Here is a 22,522-nt window from a genome sequence, read left to right as displayed (position 1 = left end):
CCTCCGCCTCAGTTCCACTCGATGTGCCAGGCACGATGTCACCGCTGGCACTGGTGCTCGGTCCCTCCGCTCCGTCTGTGCTCATGTCTCCCTCCGTGTCCCCCGACGATGCTGTGGGCAAGGTGAAGAGACAGCAATTAATCATACACCTGTATACATATGTCACATGAGTCCAATCTACATGGGTTACAGTGCATAGCCTGAAAAGAAAGATCAGTAACATCTACAAAACAAGGTACAGATGTAGGGCATGCAACACACAGTTGGTTGACCCACCATGCCACTGAAAAATGATGGAGAGCATGACACAATAGCAAATGACATGAAATGGAGTTTGACAGAGGAGCCAGGCCCTGGGGACAATCCAGCACTGCATCTGCACCACACAGCGTTGCCGAATATAGGGATGAGCAGGGACCATATCCATGAACTTGAGGCACATGCTGCATAGGTAATACTGAAAACATGCCCACCATGACTGGCTCACTGCACCTTGAGTGTATGTGCAGACAAACATCACACACTGGCCAGACCTAGCAAGGAGATATCAGGTTTTGACATGTAGGCTTTGCCCGCACCAACCACCCCGAGACAATTTGTTGAGACACAGGAAGCACTTACATCTCTTAGTCTGGGTGAAATACACATGGGCTGGATAAATGCAAGATTGGACACATAATCATGTACAAATGGTCATCAGCAGATGATTGTAACAAGACACACAGGCACTGGCCACCATGAGTATGAACAAGGAAAATCAGGTCAGGCTGTACAGTGGACACTTGTACTACATTTTACGTCAATATACATGGTGCCAGGGGACCAACCAACATGTGTCTGTGTGTAGATGGACATGGCACACTGTTACGCACACCGGGCCACATGTGGTATCGGATGTGAGGTGCGTATGTATGCATGGGACACGGAGTAGCGTAAAAAGGACATGTCTGCATCCTCTCAATGAATGTGTGGTGAGTCATTACATGTACACCTTATTGGCAAGGTGTGTGGGCTGTCCTAGTGTAATGTCATGTGACCTGTGGCTCTAGTGTTCCGCTACCAGTCTCTGAAATCGACATCCTACTTCTGCTGATGTGTTGATGTATATCACTCCTGTGTTGCGTCTGGCTGTTCACTTACACTGGGACACAGCTAATCCCATGCCATGGCATGTGGAGGTTCACAATCTCCGTGTGTAGCTGGGTCTTGGTAGGAGTGTCACCTGGCAGCCATACGTGTCCAGGGCATGTGGCACATACCTGACTCCGTATGTCGCATATGTGTATTGACAGATTAACATGTGCTCAGTACAAATAAATTGTTGTTGTAGTGCACTCACTCTTCCTTGTCACTTCCAAATTACTGCAGAGCGCCGCCTCTTCCCCGACCAATTCCGGACTTGGCTGACATGCGAGAGAATGACTGTATCCGGTGCTACCGCTTCCCCCAACCGTTGATTGAGGAGTTGAAGGCGAGGCTGGCACCACACCTGCAACCGCTGCACAGGTATCCTACGGCACTGACACCCAAGCTGAAGGTAATGGCAGCCCTACATTTTCTTGCCACGGGTACCTTTCAATATACCATAGCTCATGTTGGTGGCATGTCCCAGAGCATGTTCAGCCGTGTGCTGCATGATTTCTTAGAGGCCATGTTGCTTCACCTGGATGAGTTCATCCATTTCCCAACTCCTGAACTGTTGACTGGGGTCAAGCGTGGATTCTTTGCCCTGGGAGGGATGCCCCATGTCATTGGGTCCATAGATGGGACACATGTGGCTTTGGTACCACCACAGGCACAGGAGGTAGCGTACAGGAATCGCAAGCACTACCACTCCATCAATGCCCTTGTGGTGTGTCTGTCCAACAAGGTGATTTCACATGTCTGTGCTCGTTTTCCAGGATCAGCACACGATGCCTACATCATGAGGCGTAGCAGGGTGCCTGAAATGATGACGCAGCTGCGCAACGAACGAGCATGTGTTGTTGGTGGGTACAGTCTGTCAGTCCTGTATTTTGCGTAGACTTCCAGCACGACCGCTTCTCCTGTCCTACTTATGTCCATGTGGTTTCCATGTAGGGGACGCTGGCTATCCCAACATGCCATGGCTGATCACACCTCTCCGCAACCCCATCACGCCGGCCCAGCTCCGGTACAACACCGCCCATGGCCAGACAAGGCGAGTGATAGAGAGGACACTTGGCCTCCTGAAGAGCCGATTCCGTTGCCTCCACAAGACCGGCGGCGCCCTCCCATATGCCCCGGCGAAGGTCTGCAAAATCTTCATGGTCTGCTGCATGCTGCACAACATGGCAGTTGAGAAAGCTGTGCCACTCATCCTGGATCAAGATGATCATGACCATCCACCCGTGGAGGACGAAGGTCTCGGCAATGGGGCTAGTGATGTGGAGGATGTGGTTCCGCAAGAGGACATCCGGAGTCGGCTCATACGCGACTTCTTTGCTTAGTGGTGAGTACCAGTGTCTGTGTGTGCACGCATTGGTCCCCGTGTGGCATGTGTTGCGATGTGTGTGTCCATCTGCATGTATGCCACGTGAGTCAGAGGTGTGTGTGGATGTGTCACTGGAGTGATGTTGCCAGTGATGAGTGTATTACCCCAGTCATAATTGTGACCTAGCATGTTGTCATCCTTACATGTGTCGAGTACATGCACATGCAAGTGGCTGTGCTTTTTGTGGCAGACTTCTTGTGTGTCTCTCATCCCCAGGTACTTGTGCATGCTGTCTGCTGGTTGCATTGTTGTGGCACTGCTATTCCTCATGGACACGTCATCGTGTGCTGACTCAGCGTTACACGCACGGACAAGTTCCTTAGGGTAAGGGATGCATCAGGGGTGTATTGGGTGTGGCAGTTGTTTACGATGTGTGCACACTGCCCCTGTCGATGTTTGGTTCCTCTGCTGACATGTCGCATCACCATGGGATACATGACATGCAGCTGGGCACACCTGAATAGATGGTCAGACTTGTTGACAGTCATCTGTGATGGGATTGTGGATTGTGATGATGGCATCAATGTGTGTAACACTGCCCTCGGACACATACGGTTTGCATTGGCTTGACATGGTATGGGACTTCCACATCAGAGGATCAATGGTGTATGGCAGCCTCTCCGTGAGCAGCAGGGGGTGTTTAGCTGTTAGCCGACACTTGTGTGCCAGTTCCATGGCTATCACGCATTTGTGCTGCAGAAGGGGGGTTCCAGTGTTGGACCCACATGTTACTCCACATGACCTGTTTATGTGTACTCCGAGTTGCCTCTGCATTCCCGAATACATGAATAATAAAGGTGTCCCTATGCCTCCAAGGTGCCTATTCTTAGTCAATGCTGGTGTGTTGCCACGGTGCATCCGGCATGTCTGGCATGGTTTTCCGTGATAGTGGCTATGTGTCTATGTGTCGAGTAGCAAGATGCAAGCTGTTTGTGTGGGATTAGACTGTGTATTGTGCATGATGTTCATGACTGTGTGGGTATTGTGACATGTGCCATCCCCATGCATCCAACGTTGGCCAGGCCACCATTCTCTGCATCCACCTGACTCAAGCTTGCAGGACATGGTTCTGCCACCTGTCCACACATACCTGGGTGCCCCACAGGACACTCCACATGATCCCTGACCTCTGCGCATGGCTGTCGCTGTACTCAATATGTCTGTCGGCACGGTTGTGCGGCCACCCCCTCAGCTGGTTGGGCCCATCACGGGTGTGTATGGTGCTCCATGTCTGTCTTGCCTAATACAATGTGACCCATGTGTGTCCTGTGCCAAACTCAGGCCCCAGGGTGTGGATGGTTGAAGTCAAATGAGAACTCAGGCATGGTTAGACTTTACAAGACACATGTAAGGTAATAATGCAAAATGTAGGCATCATCTCTTTATCATGTAACTTTTTATTTTGGTTGGGGTACGTGGGGGGGTATGACATGAGGGGCTTTCCGGGTGTGTGGAATCCAAAGTTCACTAGGGGAGTTGGTGTCCTTGCCATTGGAAATCCTCAGAGTCCATGCCACAGTCTTTGTCAACATTGGTCAGACAGTGACCAGCAAGTCCATGTGGCAGAGAATGTCTTTTGCTACTGTGCTGCTGTTGGTCCAGTGGGCCAGGTGCCAGGCCAGGTGTCCTGGGAGATTATGCTGTTGCGCTGACTCTCACCGTCTTTTCCGTGGACGACCCGCCCTCCTGCGGGGACCCTCAGAAGCAGGCCGTGACGATGTTTGGGATGCTCCGTCGGATGTCTCCTCCTCCTCCTCATCCCTCCCTGTGGGTGGTGATGTTCTACGCCTGGTGGCACAGGGAGGGTTGCCCATGTTGTCGGCTATCCGACGGAGTGAACGGTTAATTCCCGTGAGCACCGTCACGAGCTCAGCCTGTCTGTCCTCCATCCGCCCTTGGTGTCGCAGTAGACAGGCATGTTGCTCCGCATGTTGCTGGGCCTGCTGGGTCTTGATCTCCTCGAGGATGGACACAACCTGGGCCATGCCCGTGTTGTCCTGCCGGTATGTGTCCAGGATGTTTCTGACATGGCAATATACCGGTTCCGCAGACAACTGGTCAGGCTCGCGCCTCCGCCGTCCTCCACTCCCACCACCCCTGCCCACTTGCACCTGGCCTGCCCTTGTGGGCACATCGGGTCTCCGGGACCCCTGAGGGGTGGCATTGGCGTTGTCGCCTGCCTCCTCCTGGGTGCCCGGTACACCGTGTCCCTCCTGGCCAGCCTGGCTGCATTGTGGTGGTGGGGCAGGGATCCTGGGTGTCTCCTGGGATGTGGCAGGAGTGGGGGTGGTGGTTGGCCCAGTTGTACCTGACGCAGGTGCTGCAGGTGGTTGGACACCAGAGGGGCCAGGTTGGTCGGGGTCGGGTTCGTCCACAGAGTGGTGAGAGTCGTCGCTGCCGGTGGGTCGTCATCCCGCCGAGCCGGGTCCTGTGAGTCTTCCCCCCCAGTGTTGGGGGGTGATCCACGACGTTGACCTGTGTGTGAGAGAGCCAATGTTAATGTTGCTCCATGCAACATCCATGTTTCATTCGTTTCTAAGTTGGCACATTTCCTCTGGGAATTTGGATATGTCTTGCATTCCACTCACAGTGCACTTGTGCATGGGTATGTCCCTTGGCCACAGCTTTAGAGACTTTACCTATGTGTGGCACAGTCTTACTTGCTGCGTCAATTGTGACTGCAGTCAGCAGTGGAGTGAGCAGGTCTGGCGAGCCATGCATTGGCGCCTTCCGTGTTGCACTGTACGTGGGCACATGGAGTTGTTCCACACACTTATATAATGCAGGTAGCTGGTGTTGTGCTCGTGCACAGGTTGAGACATGGCCCAGTATTTTGCCATGGAGAAGAGGGGGGGTTCAGGCACTGGCCACCCTTGTCTACATGCACGCAGTCCACCTGCTGACGAGCAGACATTCCCACACCCCCCAAGGCTGAATTGGTCTCCCTGTGTGTCCCTTTCTCACTCCCTCTCTGTCCCCCTCTCCCTCCCTCCCTCTGTGTGTCAGCCTCCTCCCTCTGTCCGTCTCCCTGTGTCTCCCTCCCTCTCTGTCCCCCTCTCCCTCCCTCTGTGTGTCACCCTCTGTCACCTCAGCCCAGCTTCCTAGGCACACACTTTTTGCAGATCTTGAATGGCCCTTGGGTTGTTGATGTGAGTTTGTTTCTGATCTCCAGGCACCCATTGGGTGTAGTGTCTGTGTCTGCGCTGCTGCTGTGGTGGTGTGTGCTGCCACTCTTTCACAGTGTTGGCTGTTCATTAGCTGCTGTCATGTGCAAAAACGTGCCGTCACCCCCATGTGTTAATGCAAGGCGTCCGCCATTTGCTGGCAAGTCTTTCCTGTGTGGGGACACACTGTTTGTCTGGCTGTGACCTAGGCCATATGGGCAGAGGGCATTGTTGTCTGCTTCTGAGTTGCACTATGTGAGTTTTTGGGGCACACACTCCCGCCATCCGGCTTACCGTGTCTTGTGTTGGTGTTTTCTGTGGCCTGTGACTTTGCATTGTCCAGCTGGGTGCATGGGGCATGGTGGCGCCAGTGGCATGTGCGTGTTCATGGAGTGTGGTTGAGTCATGCGATAGCTTGGGGTGGTTGCGTGCCTGATTGTGAGTTTGGTTGTGGATGACATTCCCCCCATGTGAGGTGAGTTGTTTGTGTACTCACCCGGGTCTCGGAGTCCTTCTAATCCGTCCACTGACACCACCGGCAGTATGGCCATCACCCTCTCCTCCCAGGGATGGTAGTGTACGGGTCTGCGGGGCGGCCCTCCTCCAGTGACGTTGGCCTGGTTGTGGTCGTCGGTCATTTTGGCTCGGACCCTCCTCCGCAGATCGTACCACCTGGCTTGGCATTCATGCCTGGTCCTTCTGGTGGCCAACAGCATTGACAGCATCGACAATCCTCTGCCACATGGCTGTTTTTTCAGACATGCAGATCTGTATGACCAATGTTCCAAAGAGGTGTGGCTCGACTCTGAGGATTTCGTCGACAAGGACCTCCAACTCTCGGCTAGTGAACTTTGGATTCTTGTTAGTGGGCATGGTGAGGGGTGTGGGTGTGGATGGTTGGGGGGGGTGTGTGGATGGTTGTGGGTGTGTGGGTGTGGTTGTGCAGGTGTGTGTGTGAATGTGATGAGGGGTTGTTTGTGAAGGTGTGTGTGTGAAGGTGTGCAAGTGTAAGGTATAGTAAAGGTTCAAGTATGGTGCTGTAGGTTGTCTGTGGGGTCTGGCAGCAGTGAGTCTGTTGCAAAGGCTCATGGTTTGTGTCTGTGGGCCCTTTTTATTGGTCCATTGGTGGGTGTGGCTGTGTTTGAAGTTTGGGTGGGTGTGTTATAAGGAGTGATTGTGTTTTGGGCCTCTGTTTGGGATTGCAGGTCAGTGAATGTGTTGTTTTTGTGCTTGTTGGACATGTTTTGTGGCTTTGTGCCATTCGAATGGTGTATTCTTGTGTTGTTTTGCTTTGTCCTGGTTGTGTACGTGCGTTTTTAGCGTGTGTACGGTGTGTACTTCGGGAATTTTGTTGTACAGTGCTGTCCTTGTGTCTGGCTTGGTACGACTCGTACATGCGCGATGTTGTGTGAAGGTGCTGGTGTTGGGGCCTGGGGTGCGCTCCGTACTTAGAATGTTGGGGTGGGGGTATGCTCCATACGAACGCGGGTGAGGGTACGTGTCGTACATACACGGTTGGGGTGGGGGTACGGTCCGTACATACACGGTTGGGGTGGGGGTGCGCTCCATACGTATGCGGGTGAGGGTACGGGTCGTACATACACGGTTGGGGTGGGGGTACGGTCCGTACATACACAGTTGGGGTGGGGGTACGCTCCATATGTACGCGGGTGAGGGTAGGGGTCGTACATACACGGTTGGGGTGGGGGTACGCTCCATACGTACGCGGGTGAGGGTACGGGTCGCAATAGCAAGAATAAGGGGACCCCCTCTAAGGAGTAAGTTTGGCTAGGGAAAAGAGGGGAAGAAATCACAGACAACTAAATATATTCCCTCGTAGCCTTCACACTTTCAAAGAAATAAAGTCATTATTAATTTAACTCATCTGTTGAAACACAATAGAGACCAAAGACATGAATAATTTCATTGATTTATTATTTTCATTTACTTAAATATTTTTCATAGCATTACAATTTCACCTTTTCTATGTATTTCTTATTTTACTTTTTTAATTTTTCTAACAAAAATGATTACAATTTATACACAATACAATAGACAGACATGATGATTCACAAAAAATTATTATTCCATATCCACAATTATATAAAATAATGAGAAAATGTCCCTATAAATGACTCAGATAAATACAAACATACTACATTCATTCACAGCATTCATACTCTCACAAAAATCATGCAATCGATGTCTGTAATTTAGGAAAAGATAAAGGATGACAAGTAACACTTCTACGACCAATCAGATGTAGTGTTACAGAGCCACCAAGCTCAATGAGAGGTCTCATAGGGACATTTTCTCATTATTTTATATAATTGTGGATATGGAATAATAATTTTTTGTGAATCATCATGTCTGTCTATTGTATTGTGTATAAATTGTGATCATTTTTGTTAGAAAAATTAAAAAAGTAAAATAAGAAATACATAAAAAAGGTGAAATTGTAATGCTATGAAAAATAAGTAAATGAAAATAATAAATCAATGAAATTATTCATGTCTTTGGTCACTATTGTGTTTCAACAGATGAGTTAAATTAATAATGACTTTATTTCTTTGAAAGTGTGAAGGCTACGAGGGAATATATTTAGTTGTCTGAGGGTACGGGTCGTACATACACGGTTGGGGTGGGGGTACGGTCCGTACATACACGGTTGGGGTGGGGGTACGCTCCATACGTACGCGGGTGAGGGTACGGGTCGTACATACACTGTTGGGGTGGGGGTACGGTCCGTACATACACGGTTGGGGTGGGGGTACGCTCCATGCATACACGGGTGAGGGTACAGGTCGTACTTACATTGTTGGGGTGGGGGGGTACGCTCCATGCATACGCGGGTGAGGGTACAGGTCGTACTTACACTGTTGGGGTGGGGGGTACGCTCCATACGTACGCGGGTGAGGGTACGGGTCATACATACACGGTTGGGGTGGGGGTACGCTCCATGCATACGCGGGTGAGGGTACGGGTCGTACATTCACTGTTGGGGTGGGGGTACGCTCCATGCATAAGCGGGTGAGGGTGGGGGTACGCTCCATACGTACGCGGGTGAGGGTACGGGTCGTACATACACTGTTGGGGTGGGGGTACGGTCCGTACATACACGGTTGGGGTGGGGGTACGCTCCATGCATACGCGGGTGAGGGTACAGGTTGTACTTACACTGTTGGGGTGGGGGGTACGCTCCATGCATACGCGGGTGACGGTACAGGTCGTACTTACACTGTTGGGGTGGGGGGTACGCTCCATACGTACGTGGGTGAGGGTACGGGTCATACATACACGGTTGGGGTGGGGGTACGCTCCATGCATACGCGGGTGAGGGTACGGGTCGTACATTCACTGTTGGGGTGGGGGTACGCTCCATACATACGCGGGTGAGGGTATGGGTCGTACATACACGGTTGGGGTGGGGGTACGGGTCGTACATACACTGTTGGGGTGGGGGTACGGGTCGTACATACACGGTTGGGGTGGGGGTACGGTCCGTACATAAACGGTTGGGGTGGGGGTACGCTCCATACGTACGCGGGTGAGGGTACGGGTCGTACATTCACTGTTGGGGTGGGGGTACGCTCCATACATACGCGGGTGAGGGTACGGGTCGTACATACACGGTTAGGGTGGGGGTACGGGTCGTACATACACTGTTGGGGTGGGGGTACGCTCCATACATTCACGGGTGGGGGGTACGTCTCGTACATACACGGGTGTACATACACGGGTAGGGATTCGACTTGTACATAGGAGGGCTGGGGGGAGTGTTGGGCGTGTATGCGGGCACATGTCTCCATGGTTGCTATGGGAGTTCGGTGCGGACGGTGTTTTTTCCATACGGTTGTAAAATCGGACACACGGGATGGATCATACTTGCGCAGTCGGACTTCACTTTTCACATTTGTACGGTAAATCGTCCGGGGACGTGTCGGACACATTTTCCGACCCGAGGACGTGTGGGGAATTATTCCCAATGCGATTCGTATGGACTTTTTCCCATGCGAATCGTAGTTGGCAGTTTGTACGGCACTTGTACAATTCGTACGGTAAAAAGACCGGATACGAGTCGTACGGGGAATTTTTTTACAGGATCGTAATCGGCACCTTTGTCTTCAACTAAGGTCATATATCTATCTATCATCTATCTATCTATCTATCTATCTATCTATCTATCTATCTATCTATCTATCTATCTATCTATCTATCTATCTATCTATCTATCTATCTATCTATCTATCTATCTATCTATCAACCATTACTGCTCCACCCTTTGAGGGCCTCACACGACGTTTTAAATAATCCGTTTATTGTTGGAAGACATCAAAGGTTAGTTTACAGTGTCTCTTAAAACAAAATTTCAGTTTTGCCTCTGATTTCAAACTCAAACATGTTTCGGGCCACAATGCCCTTGATTACTGGCGTAGGCAACAGGGAAGGCAGTCACAGAATAAGCGCACCTGCGCGATCTTAAATCACCGCCCCACTGGGCGGGAACTCCAAATGCTTCCTGGGAGATAGAGTTCCTCCACAAATAACGTCCATAGTGGGTGCCGCCAAACCCTTCACACTAATAATATTTTCCTCAGTGGGTTGTTTTAATTTCATCTCTATCGCCAACTTTCATTTTCAGTGTCATCCAACCGGTTCCGTCGTTCCCAGCGCCTCTTGTCTATTGCGCTGTGGACCTGCTGATACCGGAACCGGCAGACTTGCTGGTACCTTGATTATAATTTGACAGCTGTAGGGTTGGCAGACTGATTGATATATATGTGTCTCCCTATTTGGTCTCAGCGAAGGTGATTCTGGCTGACCTTTCATTTGTATAGCAAGTCATAACCTAGGAGCACGTCTGCATTTTTAGCTACTTTTGTATATATTTTTCACTCCTCTTTTGCACAATCGATTCACTCAACACATGACTCTCTTTCAGGCAGATTAGACATTAACAATGGAATGGGTTTCCGGGCTCGGGAACCTATATGATGCATTTTCCATACTATGTGGCCTCTTAAGCGTGATAGTCGCAGATGTTGTAATATTGCATATTTTGCACATTTCTTGTTTGCATTCGCACTTTAATATGATGATCATCTAATGACGTCACCTCACTATGAGGAGTATACTTCTTGCACATGCCCAAGTTTTGTACATGCTATATTTTGCACATTGGCTTGATTTGCACAGTAATTTTTAGCTAGGCAGATAGTATGATATGGCCAGCGCACTGTTTACTGAAATTATTCAGTATTCTAGACTTGAATGCGGACAGCACGTTAATAATGGATATTTATTTCATTATTGTTCTGTAGAATTCCAGTATCTTTTGCACTTGTATAAATTTGCACTATGCAGCTATTTGCACAGTCACCTCATCTATACAGACGTGGTGGCATAATCAAATCCAAAGTACTAAAGGCAATTTTGCTATCTCATCTACTCTAACATTGGTGGTATGGTACCAACAGTCATTTTGAATTTTTAATATTTTGCAATGTTTGACACGATTTGTTTTTATGCAAGAATTGAACAATCTGCACTATTAATCTGGAAGATTTAGATTGATAACAGCCTGAGTTCAGGTTAATGTGTTGACTGTCTTGACGCTTAACAATATGTACAATTGCATTTGTGACAACACATATATTTTTTGTATGTCTATTGGCCTGCTTGTCACATGTTGTCTGCACTTGCACTTTAAATTTTCTGGCTTCCGCCCTAAGCGTCATGTGATCAAGGCCTCCGTGTTGAGGCCGAAACGCGCCATGGTGGTACGAGGTGCACAAATGAAATAAAATTACACCTTGCACTTTATCTCGTTGAGTCCGTGGTCGTCTTTCCCTGTGGATTGGAATTTGAAGACGAAGTTCCTTGCATATATACATATATATATATATACATATATATATACATTTATATATATATTATCTACTGGCGGTCGCCAGTAGATAGTTATAGTTAGGATCGTGTTTCCATAGGAAATCCGCAACATTCTATTTGGAATAACTTTGGCGCCGATTGATGAATCCTCGCGAAAGTTTCAAAATAGGTGGGGCGATCCGCTCCGCTCCTTCCCTGAAAGTCTCGGTGGGATTCGTCAAGCGGGGGCAGAGAAAAAAGGGGGGTCCCAAAACGCATTTTCCCCATGCATTTTTCCATAGGACCTTTAGTCCAAGCTACAGCCCAAACGGCTGAACAGAATTTCTTGAAATTTGGCAGAGAGGTAGTCCTCTGGTCAGTGATGGTGTAAATCTGTTCAATATTTCCTGAGAAAATAGCATTTAAAAACATATATATATATCTATAAGCGCGCACCGTGCGCGTACGGTAAAACTTACCGTACACGCACGCTGCCGTGCGCTAGCGCGATTCTGATTGGTTGTTAGATCTTAGTAAACATTCAAATCGGTCGAAACCAGGAAGTGTCGGCCGCCATTTTGTCTCTCGCAGTCTGAGGGGGTGAAAAACAAAGGTGGAGAACGTGAAGAGGGGGCAGGGTTGACAATTCATGACCCCCTAGCCTTTGTCAGGGGGTCCCAGAAGGACCCCCAAGGGCCAAAATTTCTTTTAATTTTGTTTCGAAAAATCGCGGAGTGCGCATAGCGTGCGCGTACGGTAGAAACGGAAAAATTCCGCGAACTGCGCAACGTGGGCGTGCGGTGTGCGAAGCGCACTGCGCGCCCACAGCGCGCGCACGGTGCGCAAAGCGCACCGTGCGCGTACGGTACGGGCACGGTGAAAAACCTTAAAAAAAACATAACTTAGCATTTAAAAAAACGTACAAATTCACTGAAAAAACCATAGGTTTCACACACGTTATAGTTAGCTGGACATTTCACTCGTGAAAAACCATTGAAATTCCCCCGTTATAGTTAGTGCAGGCAACTATAACTCACGTGACCGCAATCATCTGCTGATGACGTCAGATATTACATCACTGATGAAATATGTGTCTTTCTGAAAAAAAAATATTTGTAATATATGTATAGCTAAAAATTAATGGAAGAAGACATGGGTAAATAAGTGTCTAAATACAGTGATGTAATATCTGACGTCATCAGCAGAGGATTGCGGTCGCGTGAGTTATAGTTGCCTGCACTAACTATACCGGGGGAATTTCAATGGTTTTTCACGAGTGAAATGTCCAGCTAATTATAACATGTGTGAAACCTATGGTTTTTTAAGTGAATTTGCAAGGTTTTTTAAATGCTAATTCCTAACTATAACGTGTGTGAAACCTATGGTTTTTTCAGTGAATATATATATATATATATATATATATGCATATATATATTCACTGAAAAAACCATAGGTTTCAGGGGTGTTATAGTTAGCTGGACTTTTCACTTGTACAAAACCATTGAAATTCCCCCGTTATAGTTAGTTCAGCTAACTATAACTCGTGCGCCTGCAATGCACTGCTGATGACGTCACATATTACATCACTCATGACATGGTCAGTGACATCACTCATGACATCACTGATGACATCTCAAATGACATCACTGATGACATCACTGATGACATCATCCAGTGAATGTCTGTTTTTCTGAAAATTAAATATGTTTTATATATGTATATCTCAAGGTCGATGGAAGAATAAATGGGTATATAAGTGTCTAAATGGATGATTTGTTTTTGAAAAATTGATTGTGTAACTGACTGATTAAGTGTATCATAGTGAATACATGGCTTAGTGAGTAATGTTTAAATATGTAGATTTCTGTATCAGTCTCTCACTTTGTGTATAAGTGGCTGCATGGGTTGGTGAGTAGCTACATGGGTGTCTATATAGGTTATTAGTTGGTTTTTTGAGTATCAGTCTGAGTGTCTGCATGGTTCGGTGGGGGTATTACGTAGTGCATAGGTGCATGAATAAGTGACTCACTGTTTGTATGTGTTGAAGACAGCATGTGTGCAGGACTGTATGGGTGGATGAGTGTGTGTATGGGTGTGTTAGTGAGTGAATCACTGTCTCAATAGTGTCTTTATGAGTAACTACATATATTTTAAACTAGTATATGTGACTATTGGTGTATATAAGTGAGTATATGTGAGAGTGAGAGATTGAAAGAGTTCCTGTATGAATAAGTATGTGTTTCTATAAGTGATTGTTTAAAAGACTAAGTATGTGTAAGTTTCCGTAGAAGTAAGTGTGGTGGTGTGTGTATAACTGTATATGCAAGTAAATGTATGTTTGATTCTTTATTAGCATGAGTGACTGTGTGTGAGTAACTCTATGGATGAGTGGCATTGTGTAACAGGATGTATAGGTGTATGAGTACATATGATGAGTGAGTACATATATGAGTGACTGTATAGGACTATTGGTGAATGAGTGGATGTGTATGTGGATCTTAGAATTACTGAAGAGGTTGTTGTAACTTGTATGTCCATTGTTTTGAAAATGTTAGTCTCTATTTTTGAATGTGTGTATCAAAGGTTATATTAGGGTGAGAGGAGGTCTGCCACTCTATCACAAGGATGATGTCATCAGTGATGTCATCAGTGATGTCATTTGAGATGTCATCAGTGATGTCATGAGTAATGTCACTGACCATGTCATGAGTGATGTAATATGTGACGTCATCAGCAGTGCATTGCGGGTGCGCGAGTTATAGTTAGCTGAACTAACTATAACGGGGGAATTTCAATGGTTTTGTACAAGTGAAAAGTCCAGCTAACTATAACACCCCTGAAACCTATGGTTTTTTCAGTGAATTTCTGAGGTTTTTTAAATGCTAATTCCTAACTATAACGTGCCTGAAACCTATGGTTTTTTCTGTGAATTTCAAAGGTTTTTTAAAAGCTAATTTCTAACTATGCCTACAGAGATAGGACATGTGAAGAAAGAAGAAAAAATGCACAGAAAGAAATAAAAGAAGTGCAGAAAGAAGCAACAGAATTCCTCAAAGACGAAGAAAAGGGCAGGAAGAAGGATAACGTGCAGAAAGAACAAAAAGAAGAGCAGAAAGAATCCTTGTTGCAAAATCATCCTGTACCTCTTAAAACAGGCCACAGGGCGTTTTTGCACACGCTAACTCAGGCCCCGTCCCCTCTCTTCACCACTTTGTAAACACGCCCTGTGTCCGTTTTTAGTTGGGAGAATAAGATCATTTGAATCCTGAGGGTCCCTAGGGTCCAACTAGCCCACTAGGTACCTCCAGTAAGTGCCACAGAGCTGTGTTGCAGAGAGGTGTTAAAAGTGGCACAGCCTGGACCACCTCTCTGCAATGCAGCTCAGTGGCACTTACTGGAAGCACTTGGTGGGCTAGTTAGACCCCAGGGGCCCTCAGTATTGAAGGGAAATTATATCCCCAATTTAAAACGTGCCATAGTGCGTGTTTGCACACGTCACCTCAGGCCCCGTCCCCTCCCTTCACCACTGTGTAAACGCGCCCTGTGGCTGTTCTAAGTTGAGAGATTAAGTCCCCTTGAATCCTAAGGGTCCCTAGGGTCAAACTAGACCACTAGGTACCTCCAGTAAGCACCACAGAGCTGCGTTGCAGAGAGGTGTAAAAAGGGGCTTGGCCTCAGAACACCTGTCTGCAGCGCAGCTCCCTGGCGCATACTGGAGATGCCTGTTGGGCTAGTTGGCCCTCAGGGACCCTCAGTATTGAAGAGGAATTAATTCCCCAACTTACAACTCGCCAGGGGGCGCGTTTGCAGAGTGCTGCAAGGAGGGGGCGTGGCCTCCGACATGATGCCAGTCTTTTATTTATTTTAATTTTTTAAGAAGGGGGGATGTGTGGTTCCCCTTCTTATTCTAATTTATTGGCCCTGATGACCCCATCCCCCAGGGCCTGTCTCCTAATTATATTTTTTTGACCCCAATCCCCAGGGCCGGCCACTGTTTTTTATTATTTTTAAAAAATATATATTTATAGACACACCTAGGACATGCTGGACAAACCGTACGTACCTATCACCATGACGATTTGAGTGATATTCATTAAAAGGCGACTATGCATACAATGAATCCACGTGGAATGTATTTACACCACTAGTGAAGCTCTGACATGTCTGATGCCCTACCGTGCCTAATCCCGGTAGACACCCTTGTCATTTATTTATACAAACATGAGTAGCTATTGACGGGCACATTTAATACACATGCACACCAAGCCATTCAACGGGGATTCGACAAAAATTCGACCAAAACTATGTAAGAAACCCCCCTCACGGTTAATAAAACACACATCCACTGCCGGATGTGTAATACTTTTTATTTTACTCTCTGGAAAGGGGCCGAACATCACTTGAGAGTCACAGCGCGCTCCTGGCAGAGCCCAATGCTGTGTTACACCCACCATTGCCTGCCGAGTGCCACACACCTCTGTGTTGTATTCCACCAGCTAGTGCATATGCTATGACACTCTCTAGCCCATGTGCACTGTAACACCACCCCGAACATATGTCATGCCACACTTGTCTTCGCACAGGTTATATTGCTCCATCTAACGTGCCTTCCTCGATGCCTATGTTATAACGCACAGTGCTATGCCATGTATATTACAATCTGGGATCCATATCTTTGTCACAGTGCATATGCAACATTCCACTCCCCAGCACATATTTTATATTACAACTTTAGAGACTAGTTAGGTTACACAACACTGCCCTGTGCATATTACACTCCAAGGCGCACATCGCATAGCACGCGCTAGTGCCTGTGCTATCTCGCGCTCTCCAATGAATCTGTCATTGCGCACAATGTATTGCATATTATATTTCATGCCCGGTTCATCTTATATCACACTTTTTGGTGCATAGTTTATACCATACACTATATCTAGTTTTCATTTTCAATCATGCTCTCAGGACTATGTTCTATATAACACTGTGTTCACCTACCCTTTTCACGAGCATTACATTTTGCGACAGGGGGTGGAGGGTCAGGGGGTGTTTCTGCCAAGTGAGCCCGGAGTCACAGTCACAAACGTCCTCTTCTTCCTGAATAAAAGTGAGATTTTGCTGCATACTTGTTCATATTTTAAGTAGTTCGCACAGACACACGTTTTAAAAACAATAAAGTTCCTAATACCCGCCTTCTCTGAACAGTTAGCTTGCTGCCCCATCCCCCTCCTCCCTATCCTCTGTTGTGTGAATCCATGGACTAGCCTCCTCCCTCCTGCCATGCATGGTCTGATGTGCTGCCACTGCACTCAATTTAGTATGATGTACCAGTCCCCTCCTCCTGCCCTCCATTGTCCAATTCTATGCCCCATCATTGACCTCCTGCTTAAACTCTGTGCTTAGCTTGCTGCCCCTATTCTCCTTCCCCCTGCCCTCCGATGTATTTGTGCATGCCCCTGCTCCATCCTTTTTGCCCACCATGTTCCATGGACCTGCCACTCCTATCTACTCTGAGTGTTCTGTTGAGCTGCCACTCCCCTCCCACCTGCCTAGCATTGTCAGATGACTGTAACCTGTCCCTGCCACCTCCACCCTGCCTGTCAACATGCCATGCCCCTATCCTCTTCCTCCGGTCCTACATGGTCCATTGTACTGCCACACCCTTCTGCCCTCCCTGGTCTGTTTTGCTGCAACTGCTCCTCCTGCCTGCCCCGTGCGGTCTGTTGTGAGGCCCCTACCCCTGAACTTTCTTGTCTGTGCACAGGTCCTGACCCTTCCTTGGATCCTCCATCGTCCTTTGTGCATGCCCCTGCACCCTCCTTCTTGCCCATCATAGCCATTGTGCTGCCACTAACCCTCCCACTGGCCATGCATGGTCTTCTGTGCTGCCATGGCCCCTCCCACCTTCCCTGTGTGGTCAGTTAGCTGCCCCTGATCCCCTCCCACCTTCCCTCCATGGTTTGTGTGTATGCCATCACAGTCTCACTGTTGCTCTTCATGGTGTGTCTTGCTTCTAGTGCCCATCATGCCTGACCTCCATGGCTATCTTGCTGCTCCTGCCCTGCCCCCTTGCCCCAAGCCCTCTGTTTACATGTGCAGACCCCTACTCCCTCCCTCCTGGCTTGTCTGTTCCATTGTAATGCCCCTGATCCGTCCCTCCTGCCTTTATGGTCTGTTATGCTGCAGCTTTCTCCCCTGTCTGTCCATTATGGTCAGCTAGCTACCATTGTCTCTTGCCCCTCTGTTCTCTGTTGTCCATGTGCATGGTCCTGTCCCCTCCCTCTTGCTTTCTATGGATTGTTGTGCTGCACTCCCGTCCCGCATGCCCTGTGTGGTGTATTGTGCTGCTGCAAACCCTGATGCCTGCCCTGCAGGGTCAGTTTGGTGCACCTCTCCATGTCCCTCCTGTCCTCTGTTATCCAAGTCCATGTCCCTACCCCATTTCCTTCCATGATCCAATGTACCATACTTGCGAACATTTTGAACTTGGTAAGAGGGAGATTTTGATATAAAACTGGGGTATTGATTTTCCCCTTTGAGTTACATTGAAAAAGAAGAGATTGTAGACAGGAGAAAGATCAAATAAAACCCATTTGAGCTTAAAAACATTGGACGTTTCCTGGCTGAATCGGGTCTGTTGGCATGTATGGTTGTACTACCATTGCCTCTTCCTTCTGCCCACAATGGTCTATTACATTGCCACAGCCTCTCTTGCAAGTCCTGAATTGTTGGTTTGTTGCCCCTGACCCCCTTTCCACTGCCCTCCATAGTCTGTTGTGCTGCTACGGCCCTTCCTGCCTGCTTAGTGTGGTTAAATTGTTGCCTTTGCACCCTCCTACCTGCCTTTAATTTTCAGAGTCCGTGCCCCTGGCCTCTGCCTCTCAACAGTATCCTAATGAACAACTAGATTGCTAACATTCTATATTTATTACAAAAGTGTGGAACGCCTGACGTCATCTTGATGTAATCAAAACTGTAATACCTAGAGCATTTCCTTTAGAAATTACATATATGAGAGGGTCTTATTGGCATCAAAATTATGGTTAGTGCTCTAAAAGACTAAAATAAGGACATATTGTCTGAGTTTTCAAATAGCGACAAAGCACTTTTAAATTATTTGTTATCTTTATGTTTTTTTATCCAGTTGACCACTTGATTAAATGTTGCATTTAGGGGAGAGGATGTGGTGTTACTTCCAGAACTGCAGACTTTGCAACTGGGGAACCAGGTTGGAGTTTCTGCTTCAGCTCAACATTCTGTGATTCTGGTCAAATCACTTAGTCTCCCCATGTCTACAACCAAAATGAATTTGTTCTTGTGTGATGTAACCAATGCTCATGTAAAGCACTCCAATACCTGACAAGTCTGCACTATATAACACTGCAAAAACACAAAATAATAAGTGTTTTGCACACTTCTGTCATTGGGCTATATTTGGGCTACATCTGGATGATTTTGGGCTACATTTGGGCTCTTTTGTCTTCGGTGGCCATCTTGGGAGATTTATTTGTTATGAAGTTTCCTAATTTCCTCATGTACTGCAGTCTCCTCAGTAGGAAATGCTTTCAGTTTTTTACTTTGATTCCATCATGAAGGTATTCAGATATGTCACACATTTGCCATAAATTCTGAAAGTTAGCACTCTAGTTGCTCATTAGATCACTGTAGTAAAACTACTGTTCACCATGGAAGTCTGCTCCTGGTATTAAAAATGCATGTTTCAGTTCGCATGTCAGAATTTTTTAATGAAATAGAAGAGGATTTGAGAAGTCACTCAAAATGTGTCCTCATTTTCTTTCTTCAGCATTAATCATAATTTCTATGGCAAAATGAACCCCCTCATTGTGTTCCTTTTTAAATTAAATGTTTTAAGTGTTACCAGTTTATTCCAATCAAGATGGCTTCAGGTGTGCCATACTTTTGTCATAATGAAGACAGTAAGCGCTCTAGTTGTTTTTAAGAACACTCTGGGACATTCTGTCATTGGGCTGTACTTGGGCTACATCTGGGTGATATTTGGGCTACATTTGGGCTCTTTTGTCTCTGGTGGCCATCTTGGGAGACTTATTTGTTATGAAGTTTCCTAATTTCCTCATTTACTGCAGTCTCCTCAGTAGGAAATACTTTCCGTTTTTTACTTTGATTCCATCAAGAAGGCATTCAGATGTGTCACACACTTGCCATAAATTCAGAATGTTAGCACTCTTTTTGCTCATTAGATCACTGTAGTAAAGCTACTGCTCACCAGGGAAAACTGCTGCTGGTATTGAAAGTGCATGTTTCAGTCTGCATGTCAGAATTTTTTAATGAAATAAAAGAGGATTTCAGAAGTCAAAATGTGCCCTAGTTTTTCTTTCTGCAGCACTAATCATACTTGTTATGGAAAAATGAACCCCCTCATTGTGTTCCTTTTTAAATTAAATGTTTTAAGAGTTACCACTTTAATCCAAGCAAGATGGCTTCAGGTGTGCCATACGTTTATTATAAGTAGGACTGTTAGCGCTCTAGTTGTTCTTTGGAACACTCTGGGAAGCTGCAGTAGAACACAAAGGAATCAACTGACAGTCTCTGCCCTTGTTGGATGTACATGTTTTACTGAGAATGTCAGACTTCATTCTCACATGACTGAGAAAGATAATGTGAATTTACAGAAAATAAGCTCTCAGTTTAGCTTATAGATCACCTTCCAAACCTCTGTGGGAAAAGCATGAGAAAATATTTTTCTCTCAATCATGATATCCCAGCAGAAGGCTTTTTCACATGGTGAAATCACCTTAGAACATACCACAATTCCTAAAATGAGTATGGTACCATCAACAAATGATTTATAATGTAACTAAAGTCATAAAACCTTCTATTAACTGCAATGCTTTTTAATGAGGTGCTATCATGTATATTGGTCCCAAGATGGCTGCCAACACTTCTTGGATGAAGTGCTGACAGCCAATCAGATCTCAGGATGAGATGTGTGGTTAGGCTCCGCCCACATATATATATGATTTTACTTTTGATTTTCTCAGGAACTACTGAACAGATTGACCCCAGACCTGCAAAAGGCACTTCCCTGAGCTGAGGATTACCTCTCTGCCAAATTTCAAATAATTCTGTTCAGCCGTTCAGGCTGTACCTTGGACTAAAGGTCCCTATGGAAAATTGCATGGGGAAAACGTGTTTTGGGACCTCTCTTTTTTCTCAGCCCCCGCTTGACGAATCCCCCCGAGACTTTCAGGGTAGGAGCGGAGCGGAGCCCCCCAGCTATTTTAAAAATTTCGCGAGGATTCGTCAACCGGCGCCAAAGTTATTCCAAATAGAATGTTGCGGATTTCCTATGGAAACACGGTCCTAACTATAACTATCTACTGGCGACCGCCAGTAGATAATATATTTATATATATATATATATATATATATATATATATATATATATATATATATATATATATATATATATATATATATATATATATGTATATTATCTACTGGCGGTCGTTATAGTTAGGACCCTGTTTCCATAGGAAATCCGCAACATTCTATTTGGAATAACTTTTGCACCGGTCGATGAATCCTCGCGAAATTTTCAAAATAGGTGGGGCGCTACGCTCCGCTCCTACCCTGAAAGTCTTGGGGGGATTCGTCAAGCGGGGGCTGAGAAAAAAGGGGGGTCCCAAAACGCGTTTTTCCCATGCACTTTTCCATAGAACCTTTAGACACAGCTACAGCACGAACGGCTGAACAGAGTTACTTGAAATTTGGCAGAGAGGTAGTCCTCAGGTCAAGGAAGTGCCTTTTGTAGGTCTGGTGTAAATCTGTTCAGTAGTTCCTGAGAAAATAGCATTTAATTGCATCTGATTGGCTGTTAGATCTTAGTAAACATTCGAATCGTTCGAAACCAGGAAGCGGCGGCCGCCATTTTCTCTCTCGTACTCTGAGAGCAGGAGGAAAAACAAAGGCCAAAAACATGTAAAGGGACTGTATAGACAGCTCCAAACCACCTAGCCTTGGCGAATGTGTCCTCAAAGAACCCCCAAGGCCATAAAATCATTTTTAATTTTTTTCGAAAAATCGCCGATTACGCTTACTGTACGCGTACGGTAAAAAATATTTTTTTTAAAAAAAATTATCCACACTCTCCCCACCCCGTGTGCAAATGGTGCCCGCAGGCCCATCCGCAGGCCCATCCAGCGTAACGTGGGCACGCGGTGCGCGTAGCGCACCACGTGCTCACCGTGCGTGCACGGCACTAACTGCGTAAAGTGGGCACGCGGTGCGCGAAGCGCACCGTGCGCGCACGGAACGAACTGCGTTCAGTGGGCGCGCACGCCACGAATGGCGTAAAGTAACTTAGCATTTAAAAAACCGTACAAATTCACTGAAAAAACCATAGGTTTCACACACGTTATAGTTAGGAATTAGCATTTGAAAAACCTTGCAAATTCAGTGAAAAAACCATAGGTTTCACACATGTTATAGTTAGCTGGACATTTTACTGATAAAAAACCAATGAAATTCCCCCGTTATAGTTAGTGCAGGCAACTATAACTCACGCAACCGCAATCCTCTGCTGATGCTAATACTGTATTTAGACACTTATTTGCCCATGTCTTCTTCCATTAAATTTTAGCTATACATATATTACAAATATTTTTTTTTCATAAAGACACATATGTCATCAGCAGAGGATTGCGGTCGCGTGAGTTATAGTTGCCTGCACTAACTATAACGGGGAAATTTCATTGGTTTTTTATCAGTAAAATGTCCTGCTAACTATAACGTGTGAAACCTATGGTTTTTTCACTGAATTTGCAAGGTTTTTTAAATGCTAATTCCTAACTATAACGTGTGTGAAACCTATGGTTTTTTCAGTGAATATATATATAGATATATATATATATATATTCACTGAAAAAACCATAGGTTTCACACAAGTTATAGTTAGCTGTACATTTCACTCGTAAAAAACCAATGAAATTCCATGTTATAG

The sequence above is a fragment of the Triturus cristatus genome, chromosome 4_2, assembly GCF_964204655.1.
Source record: "Triturus cristatus chromosome 4_2, aTriCri1.1, whole genome shotgun sequence".
Classification (NCBI taxonomy): Eukaryota; Metazoa; Chordata; class Amphibia; order Caudata; family Salamandridae; genus Triturus; species Triturus cristatus.
Note: the sequence above shows the minus strand (reverse complement) of the source record.